The sequence below is a fragment of the Aulonocara stuartgranti genome (assembly GCF_965226115.1).
Source record: "Aulonocara stuartgranti genome assembly, chromosome: 12".
NCBI classification, from domain to species: Eukaryota; Metazoa; Chordata; class Actinopteri; order Cichliformes; family Cichlidae; genus Aulonocara; species Aulonocara stuartgranti.
In genome coordinates, this window is record NC_138948.1 from 37,275,272 (window position 1) to 37,291,220 (window position 15,949).

Consider the following 15,949-nt stretch of genomic DNA (forward strand, 5'->3'; position numbering starts at 1 on the left):
ATTCTGTTCGGCTACCTGCCTTTTTCAAGCAGATCCTGTTCCAACACCTCTACCGAGGCTCCCCCTGACTCCATCGCTTTATTTTTTGTCAAATTGAAAACGTATCTGCCACCGTGAGTTCACAATTACACAGGAACTGGAATTTAGAAAATGAATTGAAAAAGATCAGCATAGCGTTTCATGTTAAATACTTTTCTACTTAAAAAGTAGAGTTGTGATACAAAAGAACAGGATACACGGCAGAAAAGCCTCCGTGTGACAGAGAATTTCTGTGACACGGATTTCTGAGAGCAGATTTCAGAAGTTGATCGTGCAGCGATGCTGACTGAGATAAAGTCAAACTATAAAATTGTGTAATTTGAATATCTGGAAGCAGAGCTCAGCTTCAGTGAACTGTGTTTAAGTTTACTTACATGCATAATCCAGTTTAATTTCATACCCCAAATTTGCTAAACCTCTTTTATACATGATTAGTTTGTTTCTCTTCTCTCACTATGTAAAAAAAACCCTCTGTTGTCATCATCTGCTGCTGGATTTGGATTTTAAAAGCTGAGCCTGAGCTTTTGCATTCTGGCCACACCACAGCCACACTGTGTTTTGGACCCAGAAGAGAATATACTGGGACAATTTGGAGCATTCGAAGTGCTCAGTTACGAGCTAATGTTAGCAGACCTGGTTAGCAACCTGTATTCATAAACAGAGATACACATACCTGCTAATTAGGACCAATAACAGATTTTTAAAACACTAGAGTTTCACTCGTGCACTGTAGCAAACACCAGGACACACGGTGTAGTGTTTCTGCACTGTTCATGTCTTGGAGCTTTTTTTAACTAATAGCCGTTAATCTGGAAAATATTCAAAGACCTTCACTCATTCCACATTCTGTCATGCTGCAGCCTTATTCCAACAAAAAAAACGTTTTGGTTGAAATCATGAAAAATCTCAACTATGATGTACATAAGTATTCCAAACCTTTGTCATGACACTTGTAACTGGTGCATCCAGTTTCCACTGATCGACTGATCATCTGTCAGATGTTTCTATAACTTGACTGGAATCCACCGGTTGTAAATTCAATTGACTGGACTTTGGAAAGGCACACACCTGTCTGTATAAGGTCCCACAGTTAACAGAGTGGACACAAAGGAGTGGCTTCAGGACAACTCTGTGAATGTCCTCGAGTGCCCAGCCAGAGCCTTATCTGAGTGAACATCGCTGATCTGAAAATGGCTGTGCACATGGATGTACACCTCCTATTCCAACCTGATTGATGTTGAGAGTTTCTGCAAAGAAGAATAGAAGAAACTGTCCAAAAACAGTCGTGCCAACCTTTTAGCATCAATTCAGTTCAATTCAATTCAATTTTATTTATATAGCACCGAATCAGAACAAAAGTCACCTCAAGGCGCTTCATGCTCAAAAAGACTTGAGGTTGTAATTGCTGCCAAAGTTGCAAAGACTGTGAATACTTAAGTACGTGTTATATTTCTGTCATTTTTAAAAAAGGTATTAAAGTTTATAAAGAAACCTCTTTTCACTTTGTCATTATGGTGCACTGTGTGTAGAATTTTGAAGAAGAAAAAATTTTTAATCCATTTTTGAACAAGGCTGTAAAACGATCAGATGTGGAACAAGTGAAATGCTGTGAATACGTTCCAGATCGACTCTATTATTTGTTCCAGAAAAAGCAGAAACACAGTAAAAATGTCAAGCTTGGTGACTCGAATTAGGCCTAGCAGACAGCCCACAGCTCCCTGTGTCGGCACACCTGTCAGTCAAAACACTGATGCCCCGAGCTTTAAACCAGTATTACAGTTTTATAAAATAAAATTATTGTCATAGAGTTGTTACAAAGAGGGAAACTAATATATAGGCCAAACTTGTCTGTAGGCTGTAAATATTATTTCAATGCTACTGACTTGGGTACCTAACATAGAGGTCTGTGCAGTAACTGATTTTTTAAAGTACTTTCACTGGCTTCATGTTTCATCTTCAGAAGTTGATGCTGCTCTTGATCTAGCAGTACGAATGGGTTTTATTACAGGGCGTCTCATGCAGTAGGAGCTGATGATGTTTCAACACTGGAATTGCACAACGCATGTAGGTTTGAAGCTAATTAAATACAATAAGTACATCAGTCATATATTTGTTAGCAGGAAGTCAGTGACATTTCAATTTCAACACTTAATATTTATTTGAAAACAATTAAAAGCCAGTTTTCAGTGGTCAATATTTCAAATGAACACATTTTCCACATGATCACACCTCAGACTGAAATGTACAAAAAGGTTTGTTGGAACAAAAAATGCAGATGGCCCCGCCCCTCCCTGAGCCTGGTTCTGCCGGAGGTTTCTTCCTGTTATAAGGGAGTTTTTTATTCCCACTGTTGCCAAGTGCTTGCTAAAAAGGGATCTTTTGATTGTTGGGGATTTCTCTGTATTATTGTATTACTACAATATAAAGCACCTTGAGGCGACTGCTGTTGTGATTTAGCATTTTACAAATAAAACTGAACAGATTTGTCAAATTCACAGGTAAACACTTTTTTACAATAGCATCTCTCACTTTTTGCAGTTAGATTGAACAACTCTTTTTAAAACACCGTTGGTGCTTCAGAATATGTCCTGCAAACAGTATGGAATTAGTTAGACCATGTTAGTATTGAATATGAAATCAAATTTGATATATTCTTTAAAAAAATCCACAGAAAAATGTTTAAGAATTTTATTGGCCTTGTGTTTTACAGCAATTCTTCTGTCAGCTTCACTCGTCCTCTGTCCTGTACAAAATGAGTTCATTTGCTCAGCTGTGCTGAAGCAGGCAGTGATGGATAGATGGGTGTCATCCTGTTCTGACCTGCTGGTCGTGTCCAAATTCATGGGCTGCATTCTCCTGAGGTCACCTGTGTCACCACTGCTGTGGTCGCCTGACATCTTATCATTCTGCTGTCAATCTGTCTGTTTATTACATACTTTATTCTGCTTGATAAAACCAGATTAACACACAATTAAACAAACAATAGATAGATAGATAGATAGATAGATAGATAGATAGATAGATAGATAGATAGATAGATAGATGGATGGATGGATGGATGGATGGATGGATGGATGGATAGATAGATAGATAGATAGATAGATGGATGGATGGATGGATGGATGGATGGATGGATGGATGGATGGATGGATGGATAGATAGATAGATAGATAGATAGATAGATAGATAGATAGATAGATAGATAGATAGATAGATAGATAGATAGATAGATATGTAGCTTGGAACTTGCTTACCCTCTTACATTAATATCCAACAGCCAAACCAACTAGGGTTTTGGGTTCTGTTGGTTTTACCTACCTGCTAAATAGGCACATTTTTACCTGTCAAATGAAAGGTTGTTTTCTAGTAAAAGCTTTTCCCTGCTAGTGTTCCTGTGTGATGGCAACAAAAAAATACATACAGACACACCTGTGAGCATATCACCAGATGCTTCCGTTCCGTTCTTCCCATTGCTGAAAGTTATGCGTCCTTGAGATCCAACTTTCAGGCATCAAACGCATTTAAAAGTCATACTAATTGATGGTGTATCTGATTAAAATGAGTGGCTAATGAGAATCGGGCCAGGAAGAATGCGAGAGAATCAGTGTTCAAGCTCAACTTTTAACCTTTCTGTCGGAGGGCGAACCACTTTGATGTTCCTTCGTCTTTTCATCAGGCTCGTTTTGGTTATGAAAAAGGCATTTTTAAAGTACAAAGGCAAAGCTCACATTTGTAATTTGTCTCCTCTTCAGGAACAAATGGTCATCAGAAACCCAGTTTTCCCCCCTATGAACTATGCAGAGGGGAACTATAAATAAAGCTGCAAAATGAGGGGTGAGGGGGTCGAGGGCTATGCTGTCAATCCACCAAGTAGATTGGAAGGTTCAGATCTGCAGCCGTTCTGCCTGGAGTCTTACACCCAGAGCAACTACACTGTGATCACACCCTCTACAGACTTAGAGGCTCTCGCCTAGTTAGAGAAAGAGGGAGCGGGAATTGGTGAGGGTTGGTAGAGGCTGTACATGCGTGTGTGTGTGTGTGTCACAGGGGGTGTGAAGGGGAGAGCAGGCGGTACTTGGATGGAAATAAAGGTCGAAATCCTTGACTGCGAAAACTGTCATAGCGGGGGACATGTGCAGAGCCTGTTTGCCTAATAACCTGGGTCTTGTAAAAATATGAATGTGGAGTCCTCTGGAGCATATAATTTAACACCCCTATGCCAGGGGAGATGAGTGAGAATTGAAGCGAGTACACCTTGACAAAGGCTATTCTCTTGGTTTCACACCAGCAGAGCTGTACCATGCAGGGTGCTGCTGCAGAGGCTAAGGGTGGCACAGCAACCAGACCATATGAATCAAAGCTGCACAGCAAAGTCACGTTCATTCGATTTAAACAACTTTTACACTCATTTCTAACATTGCAACATATGCTATAGCATAAATCGCACATCGCCTGTATTAACATTTGCATCAAGCCGTTACAATATTTTATAAAATGATCACAGAACACACAATACCAAGAACTGGTAATGTGTCCTTCAGCATAGACCCAGATAAGCATTCTTGCACCAATATATAGATGTGTTTACTTACTCACTTGATCCTGACATAGTACCCCACAAGTACATTATACTACATAATTGTGCCATAAGCATTGTAGTTCTTTTGTACAAAGTGAGCAGGATAGGGTCACTTTTTCTGACATGGGACTTTTGGACAAAGCCAGTGAATTAAAAAAAGACTAACTTGGCTTACTAACCACTTCAGATTCATTAACCATACTAGGTCAGCTCTGGGTCATGGTTCTCAGCCAGATAAAGGTGGAGTACCCACTCTGGGTTGGGAATGATTTAGTGCCTTATGAATTGGGAACCTTTACCAGCTGTTACAGAACATGGAACATGGGGTACACCCTGGACAGAAAGCCAGTTTATCACAGTGCCACCACAGAGAGACAGGTAACCAATGTGCATGCTACTGGACAAAGGACGTACATAGAAGCACAGGGACAACATGCAAACTCCAGAAAGGCACCAGCTGCCCAGGATGTTCAACCAGCAACTGTTTTGCCATGAAGCAAGAGTACTAAGCGCTGTAACACCATGCCAGCTGTGCTTTAAAGATGTTTCAGTACTAGACAGTAGTACTATTAATGGAGTTACACTAACAAAACCCCTGACTGGAGACTTGTAAGCAATATTCCAAAAGGTTTAATGTTAGTGATGTTTATACGTTCTTCAATGTGAGCATTTTAGAGTGTATGTGTAACATCCCTCATTTAGAGGGATATGACCACATGTTGTAAGAATGCTCTTCAATGCAAACCAGTCATGTCTTTGTATACAGTCATTACAATGGCAGGCACACAGTGAGTTTAAACAAAATCCTTTTATGGAAATCCGTTTCCGCCACAAAAAAAAAAAGCATCCATAACTCAAAATTTCGAGTTATTTTCTCGAAATTTCGATTTATTAACTCAAAATTTTGAGAAAAGTAACTCGAAATTTCGAGTTAGCGCTGCCAATCAGTAATCTACGTGAATGACGTCATTTCCTCGTTACCCGGAAGCTGAAGCCCTCAGCTACAAATGCTACAGCTAAGCTACCGGTATTACATCCAGTCGTGAATGCACAGATTGCTGAGTGTTTTCAGCCTGGCTTCACAAATGATGAAATCCCTGTGTTATTAGCTGAATCACATGGTGTTACTATCAGCAAACGTACTCGCGAAAGCGCCAATTTGTTGGGATCCGTTTTTGAGTGCGCGTCCCTTTGCGCCATATGCTTCCGGGTAACAAGAAAGTGACCTCATTCACGTATATTTTTGATTGGCAGAGCTAACTCGAAATTTTGAGAAAAGTAACTCGAAATTTCCAGTTATTTTCTCGAAATTTCGAGTTATGGATACTAGCTTTTTTGTTTTTATTTAGTGGCGGAAACGGGCTTCCATACCCTTTGGCCAAAACAGAAAATCTAAAGTTTTCTACTTAAATTAAAATGTGTGCTGTTTTAAATGAAATGAAATTTAAATAAAAAAATTTCCAGTAACCTTTCAACAACAAGATTCATCTCTGCATGCCTCAAACACTAATTCTGATCTAAAGCAATGTATCATTCCAGAAACAATACAGAGCAGCTTTTTTGTCAACAGTGAGGTTGCAGATGGACTTTGCTGAGAAGCAAACAGCAGCATGACCCGTTTCACAGAGTCCACCAGGCACATAGCTCTTGATTGGCTCAGTCTCAAGTCATTCAGTCAGTTCGGTGATGGGGCTTTTGGAGAAGTTTTGGTGCTGCGATGGAATGAAAAACAAAAGCACCGCTCTGTTATGTCTCCTTTTTTCATTCCTTGTAGCACTGCCGGCTCTGTGAGGCAGATTAGGCCATCAAGATGGAGGCTGCATTATGTCCTGAGGGGGCTTTACAGTAAGGTTTGCTAGCAGTTCTCTCTCTCTCCCCACTTAATGTACTGCTTCACTCAAAAGCATCTAAATCTTTGTTAACAGGGAAACTATGAACTCACAGGGAGTTAATCAGAGTCAGTGCAAGGCTGGCTATTTGCATGTGAATCAGCTGTGGCTGTATACCAGGCCTCTTTATGTCATTCACAGTGCCTCGGGCTTCTGTCCTTTAAGACATCCCACAGCCGTAGGTGTACGTTGAAGCAAAATATCCGTATGTCCACGAAACCTTTCTTTAATGCATCCAGAATAACTCGGCTATTTTAGTTTATATGAGCCAAGAATGTTCTGGACATTTCAAAGCTCCCAGGTGTCCATGGTGAGAGGGCTTTTTCAGTACTTTTTCAAATTATCAGGTCGATTTTCAAGATCAGATTTTTCACCTGAATTTCTTAATCAAGCATGATTTTTTTTTTAATCACATTGAACTGGAACTGGGAAAGCCAGACCTCCCTCTCGTCTTTCGATATGGTTTGATTAGGAAAGGTTATTGAGAGGGGGAGGATGCAGGATGTTAAAGGAGAGAGCAAATCTGATGTGGAAATGTAGACTTAGTGGGATTTATCCATTTGAGAAAAAGCCTTTTCACTTGTTTTGTTGGTTTATCCCCTAAACCCCATCTCACCCCCCACCCCCCTGCCTAAAAGCTTTTGACATCTTCATCTTGTTCACAGTGGGCAGGCTTTGTTTGCTCTGCTTGAAAAAGCGGATGGGGCTTGGCCCTCCCCTCTCCGTGGCACAAGTGTAGGACTTTGCCATGGCAAAAGGGGGGGATTTCGCTTTCCTCCTGCCCCCTCCTTTTCCACATAACTACAATATGGTCATTGTCCGCCAGTGAATAATGTGGCCACTCGGGCAGCATGGACTGCTCCTTGGGCTTTGACTGTGAACCAGCTCTTTTCTTCAGCGTGAAAGGACTCTAATCCATGTAAATATAAGACTTGGAGTACGGCTTGGCCACGGCGGGGAGAGCGAGATGGAGGAATGAAGGGGAGGGTCAGCAATTTAACCTTTGACCCAACAAATAAGAGGCATGTAAGTTTTAGAATTGCTCTCCAAAGAGGGGCTCCTGTGGCAGAATGAGCTTCTTTTGTAATCCTGGCAGTCTGGGGCTGATTGACAGGGGCCAGGGTGGGAGCACAGTGCTACACACAAAACCAGGAGCAAAACAGTACGCCGCAACTGAGTGATGAGAAAGACGACACAATGCTGATTATTGATTAACTCCATCCAGCAGGCAACTGTTGTTGGGAGGAAACCTTGTATTCTCTCTTCTTTTATTTTATCAGAAGTGGACGATCAAGCGATTCTTCCGAGTTCCTTTGTGCCAAATTTTGCCTGCTTCCCTCAAATACTATAAAATATCAGTTTATGTGAAGTGGATCAGTGAATCGATGCTCTACTACCCACTGAAGGATAACTTCAGTCTGTTCAAAGCTGCGATAGCTTTGAAAGATCCTTTACAAGCACTATGTTCAATATCCTGATGTAGACTCTGCCCTTTACTCTTCAACCTCTCTGAAGACATTTCCATGATTTATTAAGTGCATATTCATAACTAAAAGCTGCATTTCAGCCCACTGACAAAACTGCAGCTTTTAAAGTTAGTGGTGATATATCCGGATGATTCAAGTTGAAATTACATTCTCATAAAGAGCATTGCAGTGGGGATCAAAATCTTCACAGATGCTTCACAGTCTGAGGACTCAGATGGCCTCTGATCCATATTAACACAATGCAAAAACAGCTCCTGCACCCTTTTGTAACACATTGGAGTCACAGGGGTCACACTGAGGAACAGTTGTTGCTGGGCTCAGTGTGACTGCTTACAGTACAGCAAAAGCTGTCATGAGCTGTCATAAAGCTTGAAATCATAAAAGGTAAAATATATACATATTAAAAAAATATAAATGATATAAATTAATATAAGACTGTGTCTTCAAGTAAGTCTGAAAAAGTTAAAAAAGGAAAAAAGGACAACCAATAGAAATACATAAGACGTCACAGTTTGCAGGCGGTGGGTGGTGGTGGTGGTGGTGGTGGTGGTGGTGGTGGTGGTGGGGGGGGGGGGTAGATCAATCTAACTAGAAAATAATTTTTCATCAGATTACTTATTTGATCAAATAAAACTCAATATGTTGCGATTTAATTTTTTTTTTGCAATTTTTGAATGTGTCTAATTATCTTAACAGTTCAACACTGAAACCTTACAAATCCAATATTCACAGTAACATATTAGTGTAAATCAAGAAATGTTATAATGCACTGCAGTAGTAATTAATATAAGTAACTAAAAATATACACAATAAATAAAATCATTCATTTTTCATTTGTGAAATTTAGGCGGTCATTACTTTTTACAGCCAACTGCGCTCATGCTGTCACAGCTTACATGAAGGTAATTAAAGAACAAAATTATAAACAAGAAAACTGTGCAATGTTTTCACTGCTGATTTATCCCTGAGTCTCATTTTAAGCCCCACATACTGAGCCAATGTCCAACTATTTAACTGGCTATACTTTATAAAAGTCAACACCGGCCTCAAAAGAAAAGTGCCATAAAAAAACTTACAGTGCATTTGTGCTGAAACCCAAACATGGTTATCAAACAGAAAAACAACTCTTTGGCCACATTTAGTATGTTGCCCCTATTCTGATGATTCTGTCTTCAGTAACATTTAGTTATCAATAACATTCCAGGTGTGTCAAATCTCAGGATTGATGCTTTGGAATCTCCGACTTTGCAGCTTTATTTTAAGAGTCCGTTTGACATGATCGTTGTTTGTCCGGTGAGTATACCCCAAAACATTAACTGGAATTATATGAACATTTATTGCTCAGGAAAAAGTGTTTTGTGTTTTAAACGAACCTAGATTTACTCAAAACGACATATTTTCATGTAAAGATTATTTTCAATTCTTAATACTATCTGATCTGATGTAAATGTAGATCTGTTACATTTAGAAGTGACACATTAATATAAATGCCAACATTGGAGCTGTATTGTGAGATTCGTTCATACTTCCTTTACGACTACTATTACCTATTATAAAAATTACTAACAAATTTCAAAAAGCTTTTCTGTTGATCACATTTGAGATCAGAGACTTTAGTTCAGAAATCAACTAAAAATTGAAAAACAGAATACAGAAAGAGACGAAATACTAGAAACTGTCAATGTGCCTTAATATGCAGGTCCAGTCTTGTCATGCTGGACTGTACTTTTATATCACAGGTTATGGTTTGCAGTTAATCAATAATATGTTACTTTTGGTGGGGAAAAGAAAACGTTTAGTCTTGTCCACTAGTACCTTTTGCACCCATATAATATAGAATCATAGACTTCTGTGGCAAATATAGATCACATGTGTTTTTCTGTCATGTTTGAACACTGTCTGTATAACCATTGCTGCCTCGGTGTAAGCATGGACTCTGCTGTGCTGAAAGGTGGAGGATAAAGCAGCATCAGGGCGCTGCTGCCCTCCTCCTACATTTACTCCTCTTTCCTTCTGCCATTATTGGAACCTGTCATTTTTGGATGAGTTATTCCTGTTGGGTTGTCCTCTGCATTAACTTCTGCCTTTGTATTTTTGGACCTTTTTCTTTTAAATGATATAAAATGTGACATATTTCCCTTTCATTTAGTACAGTTCACAAAACACCATTCCATTACACTTCCAGTTTCCTAAACTTATTGTGTAAATTTCTAATTTGAGTTGAAAATCAGTCACTGATTTCAGGTTCTTTTCAGTGTCTCCAGTACTGTAAATGAATAAAGCAGGTCACGTGTCTTCTTTTGGGCAGCCTTGCCCAAAACCCAAATCCCATTTATTCAGAATGAGGAATTATAAACTTAGAACACATAGAAATAAATCTATGAATCAATATTGTTGAATCTATACTTTTGATATCTATATAATAAAAATGATCTGAGAAACTTTAGGATCAACTCACTGATGAGTGGATGTACAGTTTCATGTTCAAGTGTCGCCATCAGTTCCTTTCCCCTCTCATGTGTTCTCACTATGCTATGAGAAGAATATATTCCAGCTTCTTGTCGTTGTTTTTGTGGTAACTGTTTATAAATTAATCATATTTTAAATGAAAAATAATTGTTCTAAAACAAAGCTTAATTTACATTTTTTTTTCATATAAACTCAAGGATTTAAGCTTTCCTTGATTAAAGTAACAAAGATTGCTACACAGTAGAGTGGCTGCATCTTAACTCCTAAACCCTTCAAGTCAAACTGACCCATTTCAAATTTTTAAAAGACAAAAAAATAGTACGAGTTTAATTTTTTTCTACTTGAAACCCAGTGGCCTTCGGTTATTATCTGTGATAAACATTTACAAACCTGAAATAATAACTGAGCACACATGCTACTGTACCCAACACATTTACATCCTTTAGATGGTTTTGAGTCAGTTTAACCTGCACACACAGATAGACACAAACACACCCACAAACACACACACACAGATAGACACAAACACACCCACACACACACACACACACACACCCACACACAGACAAGCATGCACACACATAAATCATAAATCATGCTACATTTTTACAATCTAAGCACAGAGAAGCTTGTTGCTCTCACTTTCCCAGATTCTGTGCCCACCTGCACATCGAGGGGCAGGACAAAAGAGATACATCACTTCTACATCACAGCACACAGTCTTTCACCCTCACTATGACCTAAAGATTTAGCTGTCGGAGAGCTTTAGGATTCCTATTTGAAGACAGTCAGGCATACAGCAATGTGGAAGTGGAAGTCTCACAGTATGAGGATAATTTAGAAATCCGCCAATCAATCAAGAAATCGATGCACAGAATCACTGATTCTGAATGTGAATCTGAAGATGGTCTTCACTTTGGATTTTCCAGTGACAGAGGGCCCTTGCTAACTGCTAACAGAACATGGATGGTACCAGGACCACACAGTTTCCAGCAAGGCATGTTCAAGACATCATGTGTTCCTTTTTGCTGCTGATTCTTGACTCAAATCAGAAAATTATTCTGGGTATAACCAATGTTGAGGGGAGATCATTTTTTTTAGTGAGCAGTAGGAAGATGTGGACATCATCCTTGCTGGTGTGTACAGGTCAACAGGGGAGTTGACTAAAAGTCTGTGGGAGTCTGAGACAGGGATGGGAAATGTTTAGAGCTTCAATGTCTCTGAAGAACTCTCATGTGTTCTCAAAGATCATCATATTTGATGATCAGAAATCTGAGTTGTGTGTGATCGTGGTTTATTTTATGTATGTATGTATGATAAATTTATATATGCAAGATAAGCTTCACTATACTGTTTTTTAACATCAATTATAACCTGATGTGTTCTGGTAGAGACAGATTACATTAAAGATCTATGTTTTCTCTACTGTTTGAAACTGAGATAAAGAAAATATATGTTCATGGTTTATTAAGTAAAATTTATTAATATATATATATATATATATATATATATATGTATGTATCATGTTTAACCTGAGTAGCAAAAGACTGCAGGGGGGTTGAAAACAATACATCAGGAGTTAGCTGTGCTCGCAGACTCTATCAAGCCTTGACCTCCCGGTCAGCTATCGCGCTGGTGGATAACAGAGCTCTCCAAAAACGTGGAAGCACTTTTGCAGATATGGGATATTTTGATAAATTAAGTAGATATTTGAGCGTTGCACGGCTACATTCTCGCCTGAAAATATCTTGAAAGGTTATTTTGTGACCCAGAAAGGGTAGTCTGGGGGAAAGGAGGATCGCATTTGTCGGCCACGGTTGTGGAGCTTGTGCGTACTTGTAAGCGCAGCGATGGCGGAGGAGCTTGGCTAAAAAACTTATTACTTTTTCTCGGTCACAAAATAAACTTTTAAGATATTTTCAGGCGAGAATGTAGCTGTGTAAAGTTCAACTATCTGCTCGATTTATCAAGACATCACATATTTGCAAAAATGCTCCGACGTTTTCGGAGACGTCCATTTTTTTCATGCTTTGTGGCAGCTTTTGAACATCTGTGGCATCTATTAATGTCAAATCTAGCCTTTATTTAACAACATAAGCAAACTGCTTTCATATTTAACCACTTTTCTGTTTTATTACATTTTAAATAATAATAGTATTTATTTTGTTAAAAAATGTGTTTAAAAACAAGTTTTGTGGTGAAAGCTATAATCCAGATTAGTGGCCTGTTAAATGGTTAAAGTCTAGGTTGGCTTTATACTTGAGAATAAAGTATTGTTGTCCTTCTAAAGAATTAAGTTAAATTACACAGCTGAATCATAAGAAACATTGTGTTACATATAAACCCTGCCATATGTTAGATCTGGTCATTTTGCTTATCAGAAACTTTATATATTGGATGTTAACTTTTAACAAGCATGTAATGATTATATTTAAATTAGATGGTCTTTTTTTAAACACATGTCTCTTTAGGCCTAAACTGACAGTGCCAATACCACACATTCAGACACAGTAGATGGTGTTTTAATACTATATGTGTTAGTCTAATTTGGTTGTATGGGGTCTACATTGACCCTCTGTGTTGTAAGTTATTATGACTGCACAGCCATTAAGGATCAAATCAGCTTCTAAAAAATGTTCTGCTTTTTCTCCCTCTGCTTGCTTCTTACTGTCTTTGAGGGACCAGCACTCCTGCTGTTGGACAGAAAGACATCAGTAAGTATTTTGGTTTTCCAATATATTAGCAACTGCCAGTGACATTTATATTAATCAGGCTAAACTTTAATCATACTTTAGATCAGCCTGTTTTACTTATTGTTTTATTTGTGCTTTGGTTTGGGGAAGTTGTTTCTTCACTGATCTTTTCCTGTCATCCTGCACGATGCTGTTGCTGGTGACTCCAGTTAATTCTACAAGACATGCTGTGTAAGTAAACAAACAACAACAGTTTGTCTGCATTTCTTGAAAGATCACATCCCCCAAACTTAGTTTAGAGGGACTACACTGTATATGGTGAAGTCTGCAAGTTTTCTAACAGCAAGATTTGTTGAAAGTTATTGGCCATGTTTGCATAGCCCTTTTTAAAATGATGCTTTCATGACACTATTGTGTGTTGGGTGGTGGTCAGGGCTATCCAGACTGACAAGTGGGACATTGAATGTCACCTCTCCGGTGGGGAGGGGGCCTGAGATTGTGTAAATTGGAGTCTGTTTTATACCAAATGCAGAAAAAAAATGTTTTAACCCTTTAAGACCTACCATAGAACCAAGTCCACCAGAGCTTATATTATATTTTTACATGTTGTGGAGCCATTTTTGGGAGCATTTCAAGTTGCTATACATCAATACAACCATTACATTATAAATTTTAATAATATGTATGCATTAAGTGCATAGTAATTACATAAATTGCAAAAAAGTGCAATAAACTACAAAAAAATTGAAAATCGTTTTTGTTTTTTTAACATATATTTCTAGTTAGAGAAATTTAAGAGGCTTATCCCTCAAAACTGTAAATACAAAAAAGTTGCACAAAATAGTTTCCCACCACAGGAAATTTATTTTGAGTGACTTCATAGTTTTATTTTTGAAATACACCAATTTTTATATACTGCAGGAAAAACGAAAATAAATATTATGATGCAAATTTGCAAAAAAGCAGCATGTGCATCAAAATAAACTATTTCCAGCAGTGCAATATGAGTCCTCAGCATCCCAGAAACGACACAGGAAGTCATAAAGTCAAAGATAACTTTTAAATACACCAGTATAGGCTCATAAGGCCCTGATAGTAAAAAAAACTACATTTCCGCAAAATGACGTCACTTCCGGTTTCAGGCAGGTCATGGCGGACATGCGAGAGTTCGCGCTGATGGACATAGGAAGTGTTATGAACAGCTGATCGTGTTTCTGGAATGTTTTTGTTGCTGCAAGTGCTTTTTATGCAGTTTTTGCAAAGCTATATGTGGAAGGAAACTGTGACCGAGGACAAGCTGATGGCATAAGATGTAAGTACAACTCCTCTGGTTTCATATGCAAAAAAAATTATTGCCTAGCTCACGTGGTTGCAGAGCTACCGGGATTTAAAAATAGTTACGCAAAACGGAGCGTGTCCGCTCTGACCAGTTTTAAAGGGTTAAGAAAGCAATTAAGTTCATGTTCCAAAACATATGATTGTTTGCTTGCAGGACACCAGGAGAGATGAGTCCTCCTTCACAGATGGTGTGGTCAGTGAAGATGGTCGCCTGCAGGTTCAAGCTCATTGCATCTCCAACCCACATCCACTGTACTGAAGGGTAGTTAAAGACTTTCTTCTGCACCTACATTTGGATCACCTCGATCCATGACAGTCATTCAGGCAGTAATGCCTGGACTGGAAACAAGCATCCTTAAAATATTACAACATTCCAGCTCCTGTGTTGGAATGAAAAACAAATGTGTTGTTTAAATCAGAGATGCACTTGTGACAGAACAACAAATGTTTTATTTTGATTATATAAGTAAGTACAAAACAAACTTGTGGTAGACCTAAACTTATTTTCAGAATAATTACATCTGAGACTTTGTTTCATTGTAAGATTATAACAGTGATGGAAATATAACTGTTTGTTGTTCAGCAGAACAGTGTCCAGTATGTTCGCTGTTATACTTGGTTGTGTTTGAAAATAAAAGTTGGGCTGATTTTAACATCATTACAAAAAGTGTTGTTAATTATTTTTAATCACATTCAGGTTACCACAAATAGTTTTTTCATTTAGTTGAAATGTTTGTCAGTAGGTAAACAATTAGTACTGTACAGTCAGAAATATCAAGTTATTCTTAATACTGCAGACTTGCAATGAATAAGTTGTCCTAACAGTCATCGTAAGTTAGCTTTACTTAGTTTTTTTGAGGCAACGAGTTTACAAACCTGAACTTTGAGTTTTGGCAAAGTTAATATCAATTACACGTGATAACTGAAAAGAATAAAACTCTATGGTTTGTAAGGTTTTGTCATTTTTCTTTCTATGCTGGTGGTGTGTTGATAGTGAAAAAACCCAAAAGAGAAATAAGAAGAATTCAGAAACCAAAACAATCTCCTACATGTGCTGGTGCAGGCGAAACTACCATCAGCTGGCTGCTGTTAGAAATGTGGCTTATTTGGTGCATGGACTCAAACTGCCAGTGTCATTAAACAGAAGCCGACCAACTGCTAAAAAATACATTTTATTGTCCCAATCAAAAACATAATGGAAGCTGTCTGTTTTGTTGAATCTACTGAATTATCTATGAGATTTTACTAGTTCAGTATTTCTACTGAGCTTTGGGGCTTCAGGTCCTATTTCATAACAGGAAAGAGGAGGGCCCACTATAGCCACACAGCACTTACACAGTGGCATTGCCACAGCTCTGTCCTATTTATACCAGCTACTCGCTGCAGTATTCTCCTGAATGATAGGTGTCACCGCTCAGATAAACCCTCCTCATCAGTGCTGGTAAACGAGCAGAA